Here is a 12,059-nt window from a genome sequence, read left to right as displayed (position 1 = left end):
GTGCCAATATACAATTGACAACCTAAAAATTGCCAATATGATAATTGCAATTTACATGACCACTTCCATATTTTCTTTCTTCCTTAGGTAACTCTTTGCACATAAACTACGAAGTGATAATCCTTCTAGTTCAGTGCAGTTAATTACTACACAGCTCACTAACAATTTCTATTTTCGAGGTTGTATTCATGTAACCAAAGAAAGGTCATCATCTCATATGTATTATATTCAAAAGATTTTGAATGCTTGGCTACTCAACAATGAACATAAATTTCTACTCAAAACTTTTCGTATTCGAATCACAGAGTTTTGTGCTTATTATCAGAACCATTCATATTATGAATCACTATATAAAGATCATCTTTGCAAAAAAATAAATTAAAACTAAGGCTGTTTAGTCAATTTACTGTGGCAAATATATAGACAGTTCGTAATATTTTTACCAATTCGTTTATCTGTTTTTATATAATTCAATGATTAAACGACCTTAATTTTAATTCATTTTTTGGCAGAGGCGATCTTTTCTAAATTACATGAATTTAGATCAATCAAATACTAATATTTCAATAGAATAATTTATAATATGAACAGATCTGATCATAAACACAAAATTCTATGAATTGAAAACAAGTCGTTTTAAATAGGAACTCATCCTCATTTTTGAAGTAGATAAATATTATTCATTCAACAATGTCACATCTATTATGCATTGACTTCTGTGACCGTTGAATTCTTGACTAGTCGCTGTTGAACCTTTTTTTTTTTTTTTTTTTTAGAAAATGAAACTTTCATAAGAATTACAACACTAGCCTAGACTTAAAAGGTCGCCCAGGCACAAAGTAAAAAAAATTAAATTAAATAAAATTCTAAAGTAGTACACGCCACTAGAAACCGAAAATCAGAAAAAGACAAACAAAACACGCTTATGTTGATGAACGAAGAGTAATGTTACACTTACGATCTATTTGTACTATTTTTTTAATAGAGATAAACCTCATCAACACATATAAGTCTCATCTTTATTAAAGAGATCGTACTGATAATAATACAAATAGATGATAAGAATATCATCCGTTAACCACTCCTAGTTCACCAAAACTAGAATCGCAAATCCGATGGGACTTCAAACCATGTAGAGAAAAGCATATCCCTAAGTCACCACAACCAACCTCAAACATTCCTCTCCCTAACCTTCATAATAAACAGTTAAAAATCTGATCCAATATTCGTCACCGGAAGACCACCTAAAACGAATTCTTCCTATTCCGGTGCATGACTTTAGCCCGCTGCATAGTAGAACTTTCGTATGAACAAAAAGGAAACATAGCTGTATACTTCCTCACGACACGACACGACACGACATTGATCGTCTTCCCATTTCGCGATCACATTCAGGACCATTGCTTCATGTGCTGTAATATTATGCATGCATGCATAGTAGTATATAGTAGGTCGCGGTAGGTGAGGGAAAGGTATCCGATATTCCGATGTTTGAACAAATTAATACCACATTAATGAATCCATGTACTCCTCATACCTAAGTAGAATAAATGAATCACCGGAAAAAAAAATGGAATAAATGAATAATCGATCATTTATGTTTTCTGTCACGTCTGAAACTTTAGGCTACCAACTACTCTTTCTCTCATTCAATCACAAAAACCTCACCAAATGCTCAATTATTCATTATTTCTTTCCTGGAGGATTTTCGTTTTTATGTATATAAACTATACAGCCCCTTGTCCTAAAGAATCTCTATTTTTGGGTAAAAATGGAGACTTGTTATCACTCCACGTTGAGTTTCAACGAACCGAATTGTCTATTTTATAAGTCTCGATTCATAGATCATCATTGCAAACATTAAGTTTAATCTGAAACTATTTGCCTATTTAATTATCATGTTAAAATTTCATTGTTTCTTAAAGAATAAAAAATGTTCGTTAATTTCTTTGAGCTTAATTAGATGCCTCAAATATTTCCGAATTGGCTAATATTTTGTAAGGATGATCTATGAGGTGCAGCTTGAAAAATAGACAATTCTGATTGCTAAACCTCGATGTAGTGTGGGCCAAATAACTAATTCCCATTTTTATAAAAAATAATAATAATAAAAGATCTCTTCCCTTAAAGGCTTCCATAAACTATATGTACAAACTATGACTACAAAATTGTTCAACTTGTCTTGCTTGTTTTGCATTCATAATCTTTTACACAAAAATAAAAATAAATGTTATTGATTATTTGTACAATATTATTTTAGTCCGTTTCTTAGTCACTTGGTGATAAAAGATCACCCACTCTTAAATTTGATATCAATGATCAAGGTTAAAACATTATGAGTGTATCTGTTTATTCTTCTACATTGATATCTAAAAGAGAGTGATCATATTTTTATTGTCATCAAAAATATTTTTTGAATCTTCTTAATAAATTAATATGCACAAATTGTGTTTCCTTCTTCAAAATCCTATCCTTGTTGTAGGCTTATTTGACTGAACTGTATAAGGACAGAGAGGGAGAAGGGCCAGCGGCAACAAGAGAGAAAGAAAGAGATTTAACTTTGAGTTGTGTGTTGTATCACCCCCTTATGCCTTTATTTATAGCAGTAAGAAGGGTAGAATCCTTATGCATTATATTATTACATCTCTTAATAGGTAATCAACTCCTAATAGGTAACTACAAGATACTCCTAGATATACTAGGATTTACACAATCACATTCCTAATCCGATAAGACTGCAACACTATCCCTTAAGTGTGTAAATACTCAAACAAAACGTCACATCAAATCTTCAGCAGATGAGGTAGAACAATTGATGAAGTTGTCGGTATAAAGGGTGAACACGAGTCTTAAACACAAGTAAGTAAGTATGCATTGGTAGTAAAATTCATAAAACCTCGCTATGGTAAAATCCAAGGCATGGGGAAAACCCATAGACTAAGGAGAAATGTGAAAAGTATGCATAATGTCTAAAACAAATATCAAACAAGACGAAAGTAATGAACTCAACAGAGTATGATCATCTCAGGGTAGGTGCCTCATCAAAACCTCGTTAGGTAGCAAAAACATAGTGGGAAAAATGCTCTTAATCATAGGAAAAAGAGTACGTTAAGATCAAGTGAGTATGCTTTAGGATACTCCCTCTGAGTTAGACATAAATTACGAATAAGACTACAAGCGATTCAATTCAAATAATTTACGCATACCGATTCCTTGGACGAGTTTCTGAAAAGTAGACTTAGGTAGTGACTTCGTGAAGAGGTCAATCAGGTTATCCTGGGAACGGATTTGCTTGACTTCAATGTTCTGATGTTTTTGTTGCTGGTGAGAGTAAAAGAACTTTGGCGCTATATGCTTGGTGTTGTCTCCCTTGATGTATCCTTTCTTTAACTGCTCGATACATGCTGCATTGTTTTCAAAGATCGTCATAGGAAGGTTAACGACGGAAGTAAGACCACTAGTGCTTCGAATATGTTCCATAACTGCTCTTAACCAAAAGCACTTTTGTGAGGCTTCATGCAGGGCGAGAATCTCAACATGGTTCAAAGAAGTTGCAACTAGCATTTGCTTGGTAGACCTCCAAGATATAGCGGTGTCTCCAACGGTAAAGACATAACCCGTTTGAGAACGTGCCCTATGTGGGTTAGACAGACAACCAACCTCTGCGTAACCAACAAGGCTAGAATCAACTCGAGGGTGTAAAACAAGCCCAAATCCGTCGTATTCTCAAGGTAGCGGAAAATGTCTTTACCACCATTCCAGTGTCTGCGTGTAGGCACATTGTTGTATCTAGCCAAAAGATTAACAGCGAAGGAGATGTTGCATTTAGTGCATTGAGCCAAGTATAATAAAGCACCAATTGCACTTCGGTATGGAACTTTAGGCTCCAAAATCTTCTTTAGCATCTAAAGTCCGAACAACCAAAAGAGTACTCGAAGGCTTCACTTTATCTTCATTAAAACATCGCAACACCTTTTAGGTGTAGTTCGATTGATGTACTAGGATTCCATCCGAACAATGCTCAATCTCCAGGCCGAGAAATATCAAGTTTTCCCAAGATCTTTCATCTCAAATTATGGTTTCAAGTGCGTGGCAATTTCCTCAAGCTCTGCAGAAGTTCCGATGAGATTCATATCATCGACATAAACTGCAACGATCACAAATCTGAAATGTGACTTCTTAATGAACACGTATGGGCATAGTTCAGTTGTTCACATAATCCCGACTTCTCAAATATTCACTCAGACGGTTATACCACATCCGTCCGGATTCTTTGAATCCGTAGAGTGACTTCCTCAATCTAATAGAGAGAGTGTTTAGTGACCTAGAACTATTTGAACCAATCAATGGAAATCATTCTGGAACTTTCATGTACATTTCGTATCTAGATCCCCATAAAGATACGTCGGTTACCACGTCCATAAGCAGCATATTTAGTTTTTCGGAAACTACCGAACTGATAAGGTAGCGGAATGTTATGACATCTATTACGGGGGGATACGTCTCCTCGTAATCAATCCCAGGGCATTGAGAGAAGCCTTGTGCTACGAGGTGTGCTTTGTATCACATTGCTTCACATGTGGTGGAGTAGGAGCTACAGGCCTAAACACCTTTCGTTTCGCAAACAAATCGAATTCAACATAGATTGCTTGTTTTTAGTTTGACCAATCCATTCTACGTTGACATTCATCAATGGAGCGTGGTTCAATGTTATTGCTAAGCATGATTTCGGAAGTAATGGTATACACGAATGCATCATCGACTATCATCTCAATCCTATTCCAAACCTCATTTAATACGGCGTGATGGATCAAAATCTCACGATTCTCGGAAGGCTGTCAAGTATCATCTGAAGCATCACCTTAATCTAAAATAACCTCATGCGTTGGAACAGATGAGTAAGCAATGGTCGGATTCAGACTAGGGTCACTAGTTTGTGTTGTTTTCTTTTCCGGGGTTATGAATCCTTTGAACTAGGAGGCCTGCCACGCTTCAGGATAAAAGCAGATAATTGGCTAGCCGCTAGTGTACCTTGTTGTGTGGAAGGTGCGGCCACCCCACCTTCGGGGTCGACCTTCCATGACGGTTGTTTTGGGTACGTCCATCCTTGCAGGAAGGTTTGCAGCAAGTATATGTGATCTCGTCACCTTTGCTAAATTAGTAAAAGCATCCGACATGCTTTGAGCAATGCTTTGAAGATCTAGAATGCGTCTCACTTCAGTTTCAGACTGAGGCGTGCGGGGATCTAAATGAGACATAGTGGGAAATCCATGATAATTCGTGGCGTTCTACAGGAACGTTATTATTCTTATCTCCCCCTAACGACGAGAATACTGTCGCATCGAAGTGACAATCCACAAAACGTGCGGTAAAGAGATCTCCTGTCAAAGGCTCTAAGTAATGAATAATTTATGGTGAATCATAACTGACATAAATTCCCATTTTTTCTTTGAGGACCCATTTTGGTACTTAGTGGCGGCGCTATTGGCACATAGACTGCAATACCCAAACACATGTAAATGCGAGACGTCAGGGTCGTATCCAGTAACCAACTATAATGGTGAATGAGGTTAGGTAGCAGTGGGCCTCTGGCGGACCAACAAAGCTGCGTGTAATATTGCATGGCCCTAGGCAGATACCGGCAAATTGGTTCTCATAACCAAAATTCGAACTATCATTTGAAGGCGCTTTATGAAAGCTTCTGCCAGGCCGTTTTGGGTGTGAACATGGGGTACAGGATGTTCAACTTCAATCCCAACAGACATGTAGTAATCGTCAAAGGTCTGTGACGTAAACTCTCTAGCATTATCCAGTTGAATCGACTTGATCGAATAATCAGGGTGGTGAGCCTTAAGGTTAATAATTTGTGCTAAGAGTTTCGTAAGTGTAGCATTGTGTGTGGACAATAAGCAGACATGTGACCATTGTGTAGATGCATCAACCAACACCATACAGTATCTAAATGGTCTGCATGTTGGTTGGATAGTCCACAAATATCCCCTTGAATCATTTGGAGAAATTTATGGGGGTCGTGAATAATCTTTGTAATTGAGGGTTGAATGGTCAACTTCCCCAAGGAACATGCTTTGCAAAACTGATGGTCGGGATAAGATTTAAAGTGATGCCCATAAGATACTTTGAGGATACAGCGCATCATATCTCGTTCGGCATGTCTCATTCGATCATGCCAAAGCAAGATAGTGTCTTGGAACCCAGCACTAGGCCGGCCATATGGTGTGTCACTACGGCTCGAATGGCTATTATGTACAACCCACTCGGGAAACGTTCCAGCTTCTTGTGAATACGCTTCCAGCCATATTCATAAGAAGTGACACAAAGAAATTCAAAACCATTCTCTTCAGTGGTTTCGACATGATATTGATTATCTCGAATATCTCTAAAACTCAGCAACGTTCTTCTGGAACGTGGAGAATATAATGTCTCTTTAATGGTTAATTTAGTACCATTGAACAACATTATATAGGCCTTTCCGTATCCTTCTATCAAGTTGGATGAGCCTGAGAAGGTTGTCAGAGGTGCATTCTTAGGTACGAAGTTAGTGAAATAGTGTTTCTCACCTAATATGATGTGCGTAGTTGCACTATCAACCAGACAACTAATTTCCCCACTAGTCATACCTAGAAATAAATTAATTGAATCGGTCACATGCATAAGTATAATTCCATTCATTCAATAAATCAATTCGAGAAATAATATCCAAAAAATAATTGTCCATAAGTTCAAAACAAATTAAAACCAAACATATAATTCCAAAGACTTAGAAAAATTTCCAAAAATTAAACCTTAAACCTAGAAAATAGGGAGGGGGTGTTCGGCCACTCCTAGTGGATTCGGCCACTAGGGGTTAAACACTCTAAAACATGTCTAAAATTTATTCTTCCATAGGAGCAGATGCCTTCTGAAAATCTCAAACCTCCATGGATGTAGTAGCCGCTTCGGGGATTTCAACATGTGCAAAGTTAGACTCACGATGGGAATGATACTTGGCATGCAGGTTTGCAAAGAAACCCCAGTCATAGATGGGTTTCAGTTGTGGGCCGTAGGGACAAGCCCAGCCGTATGGGTTGGCTTCTGGTTTCGCAGGCCGGGGATAAAACAAAGCCTAGCAACAAAGTTGCTGGCTTGGGCCAAGATAGGGAACCAGTCCAGCAAGCCAAGAAGGTTGTTGTAGAAGGGCCGGGGCTCCAGGCTCGTGTCAGGGACAAGCCCGTGTATAAGGCAACCCAAGCCGAGGCTTGGTTGGGTCCGAGAGGAAGTAGCAAGCCCAGAAGGCTGTGTGTAAGGTCTAAGGCATCGGAGACACCGTCCCAGAGTTTGTCGCCACATGGTTAGGCTTCAGGTCAGCATGGTGATGCTGCAAAAATCCCAATTTTTGGTTTTTGTTTTTGTTTTTTTTTTTTTTTAGAAGAACCTGATTGGTAGAAAAGAATTGAAAGCCTTTGAATTTGTAGAAGATAGCCTCCTTTTACGATCCTTCAGTTCCTTAGCTTCTGACAAGAGTGTGATGATAACGTGTTGTAGGCTTATTTGACTAAACTGTATAAAGATAAAGAGGGAGAGGGGGTCACGGCAACAAGAGAGAAAGATAGAGATTTAATTATGAGGTGTGTGTTGTATCACCCCCTTATGCCTTTATTTATGGTAGTAGGAAGGGTAGAATCCTTACCCTTATAGGATTACATCTCTTAATAGGTAATCAACTCCTAATAGGTAACTACAAGATACTCATAGATATACTAGGATTTACACAATCACATTCCTAATCCGATAGGACTGCAAGCAATCTTATCTTTATAACAACCATTTTTTTAGTGGAACGATTTTTATTAGACCTGACATTCGTATCGTACTTTTGTGTTCGTTTTATTTTTGTGTCATATCTGATATCTTAACAAGTCAGTGTCGTGTAACACCCATTATAATAAAAGGGTAATATGACCCAACCTGAAATCAACCCTTTAATATTAAAGGGTAATATGACCTAGCCATTACCTATTAAAGAAAATATATTTTAAACCCATAAAAATCAAATGAAAAACATAGTACTAAATTAGTATACACATACCATATTGTCACATTCCAAACCATTCCTCTATCCATTTATATGTTCTTTCACATTTTTCATACTTGTAGGTTTGTCTTCTTACCTATACTAATACTATACTAGTTGATCTTAATTTTGGACAAGAGGTCAAGTAAAACATATCTTAGTAATGATAATAAGAAACTCTCATAATAAAAATAAAATAAAACTTAATGTTTTTTACTTATATAGAATAGTAATACAATAATACATATTTAATATACAATATATAGACTAGGGCTATTGTATTTTATAATAAAATTTTTTAGTAGTTAAATTTTATAATTATCAAAATAAGTGTTATCCATGGGTTATCCACGTATGTACCTGTTTGGACTTGATTTTACACTATCGACTAGAGTAATCAAGGCCATAGAATAAGTAAAATTCTTAGCTGTTGGATTGAAAGAAGATTGAGATGATTGATTAATAATTTGTCTAGATATTATTATGATTTTAATTATTTCTAAAGTGCAAAGATAATTAAGGAGTCCAAAAAACCGAAATGTTGTCGGATTAAAAGATCGAAGATAAGGCTCAGTTTAGATTTTATCCTAATGCATGTTTTTTGGGTTGGCAAATAGATATTAATTGGCAGAAAGATTAATGCATGCGTGGAGGAAAAGTTGAAACAAAGGAGGACTTCTTCCTCTATTTATGCGGGTCTACTTGAGATATACCACATCAGGAGAAGCCACAAGTGAAGAGTCGTGCATGGTAATAACTGGCATCAAGATAACATCAAATCCGTTTGGATTAGGTCACGGCATGATAATTCACTATTATTATGCACGCGGGATATTCACGGCAAGCAACAAGCAATGAAGCGTACTGGCACTATAAATACAGAGGCAGTGGCAACGGAATAAGCCCCATCCAATTCAACAGACAATTGCCCTGCGCAAACCTCTTAAACATCTTAAGTTTTTTTTTTATTTCCTTTTTCCACCAACACATCTTCAGTTTGGATAAACAGCACTGTGAAGGCAATCGGCGAACATCTTCAGTTTGGATAAACAACATTGTTACCGTAGAATCAGCCGACTATGGAGCATCTTCAGTTTGGATAAATGGCACTGCGTCGAGGCCGACTGGTTACCTATCCAAGTCTCGGTCGAGAAGGGTTTCCGAATCCTTATTGACAGAGGTCATCTTATTAGCCTTCCCGGTGAAGTAAGGTATTACAAGTTACTATATTCGGTGCATTAAACGCCGAGTGATTTTATGATTGGATAATCACAAGTGAGTTTCAAAGTTCGGCATTCTGATGGCCGAACCACATTGACCATCAAGACATACATCTCCTTTGAGTACTTATGTCTATATAGTCTGGTGTTGATTTAACGTGCTTATACTCTTACAAATATAATCACCGTGATCGAATCCAGGCAGCGACGATTCGTGAACTTCGCAGAATTTAGCAGCCTTGTCTTCAGGCTCGAGAATCCGAAGGCCGAGACGTGTTCCTTCCTTGGCTACAGTTGCAAGATCAAGAAGTCAGCAACACGCTCAACGCAACATCAACAAATTTTACTCCTTGGCTGACGAGTTGGCACGCCCCACATTCAATCGAAGGACTGTAGTTAGCTCATTAGTTACTCGGCTTGCACGCCACATAGGCTTTGTAATTTTTAGGGTCAACAGTACCCATTAAAGATCCATTATTAACATGTTCTTAACGAGTCATCAAATAACGATCTGATTAGTTATTGTGTTAATTTGACATCTATTATTTTTATATTGTTTTGATGTCATGTAAAAAATTGTCATGTCTAATTTTTATGGTTGATTGTCTTGACCTTTTCAGATCTTTACGAAATGAATTATAGAGACACTTCATAATCACGAAAAAGTCCACATTTATGATCTCCTCCTTGACAAAGAGTGGCTATGCTTTTTGTGAAAGAGAAACTGTCACAATCACATAATTGCCATCTTAGATTTTGTTTTTCAATCGTTATATTTCTGTACAACATAATCTATTAGTTTAGTATACCAGCATGGTGGAAAATAAGACATAGATATAGGTTACATAAATTTTTGAGGTATTGACCGATTTTATTCCTAAACTTGTAAGGAGCTATTAATTATGAACGTGAATTTGAGTCAATTATCTTATTTTATTTTTATAATTAACTAATTTTTCCTGTGAATTTTAATTTTAGCCGATTACCCTCTGAACTTTTATAATTGACCAATTTTCCCCTAAACCCTGACTCCTAAAATTCAAACACGAAGTATACATGGTAAACTACCAGAAGAGAAGAAGAAGAAAAAAACAATATGTTGTCCACATTAGGGATAAAATTACCTTTTGCAATTATAAAATTAAAGTTCAGGGGATAATCGGTTAAAATCAAAGTTCAGGAGTAAATTGGTGACACGCTTGACCCTGATATTCTCCCAAACACTAGGGTAGGCACGTGCTGCTTGACACTCAAAGGTGACGAAGCCATACTAACATGCATGTGTAGAATGAATATGAATAAATAGTATTAATTTAAATACAATGCTTATGCATATGAGGAATGTGTTCAGAGCATACGACTAATCTACGACATTAACAGGAAATAATACAAAATTGAATGAACAAAGGAATGGGTCATACACCGAGAGGACTCGAAGATGCCGATACGGAAGTGTCTTGACGCCGGGATTGTACGCCTCGATTCTAAATCCTGAGGGGGCGTAAAACAAACATGAGTGGACCAAGTTGATATATATATATATATATATATATATAATAAACCAGTTATTCAACATACTAACCCTTAAAGTTTTATGAAAACTAATAGCATATATGTAATTGGTTTCCGAAACCCTAGCATGCCATAAAATCTTTCTAGAAACATATCTCATATATAATGTGATAAATAGTGGTATCCAATAATAATATCTCCCGGCCCAATGCTAGCTTCTATGTCTCCGCGCCCGTAGCTAGAGATTATTTCTCCCAGCCCAATACCAGCTCCATGTCTCTTGGGTTGAAGCTAGAGATTATTTCTCCTAGCTCGCATCCAACAACCATAATCCTCGCCCATGGTGGTATAATGACCACTAGATAAGCACAAAACCATTGAACATAGACTTTCCAAACATAGGTATATATATCTCAAAAACATCTTCATAGTGTCAATTCATCTATCATCTATACTACAAAGAACATTTGATAAAATATGATAATTCAAAATATTCTCAGTAAGCATAATATCTCATAAAACGTAATCATTAAATCATGCTTTTCATGTATGCATTTCTATTATTAAAACATGCATTATACAAGGCCCAAGGGTTGGGCCGGTTATAAATTGGGTTTTGGGTTAACAGGTTATGGGGTTAGGCTGCCTAAATGGGCTGGGTTCCATGGCCCAGAGGCTGGGGTTTTGGGCTTGGCTCGGTTTCTATTCGCGGTTCGCCGGACCAATGAAGGAGAAAGCCAAACCTTTTGGTCAGCAAATCTTCCCAGTTTCGATTCTCCTCTAAAACTCACCTTTTTTGTGATTTAAATACCAAAGTAAAGCTAAGGAAATAAGGATTTGAATCTTACCCTTAGTTTCCTTGGCCGTGGGCGGATCTCACCGGAAAAGGGCTTGAAGGCTATCAGACCTTGCCAGCAAAGTTGGGAAATAGTTTGACCATGTTGGTTTCTATATAGAACCTACCCAAACTCGCATGTAAGCTCGAGATCGTATAAGAAATTGAAAACTAAAATGAATCGAGGTGATACGGTCTTTACCCAAAGTCGAGAGTGCGAGGTTCGTCCAGAGATTCATCGGGGACAGCGACTCTACCGCGTTGGTGAGTAGTAGGGGTGAGAGTGATGAGTGATAGTGATGAAGTCCAAGAGGGATAAGGGAGAGGAGGGAGAGAAAGGACACAGAAAGCAAGCTAAGAGAGTTTTGAGGATGAGAGTCTCATGGGGGAGAGAGAGAGAGATGAGAGATCCAAGAGACCG

Source organism: the organism of the source record quoted next, unplaced genomic scaffold (genome assembly GCF_019419815.1).
Source record: "Pyrus x bretschneideri cultivar Hongxiangsu unplaced genomic scaffold, Pyrus_bretschneideri_v1 Contig14, whole genome shotgun sequence".
Lineage (NCBI taxonomy): Eukaryota > Viridiplantae > Streptophyta > Magnoliopsida > Rosales > Rosaceae > Pyrus > Pyrus x bretschneideri.
The sequence above is the reverse complement of the archived record's forward strand: the minus strand, read 5'-3'. Positions refer to the sequence as shown.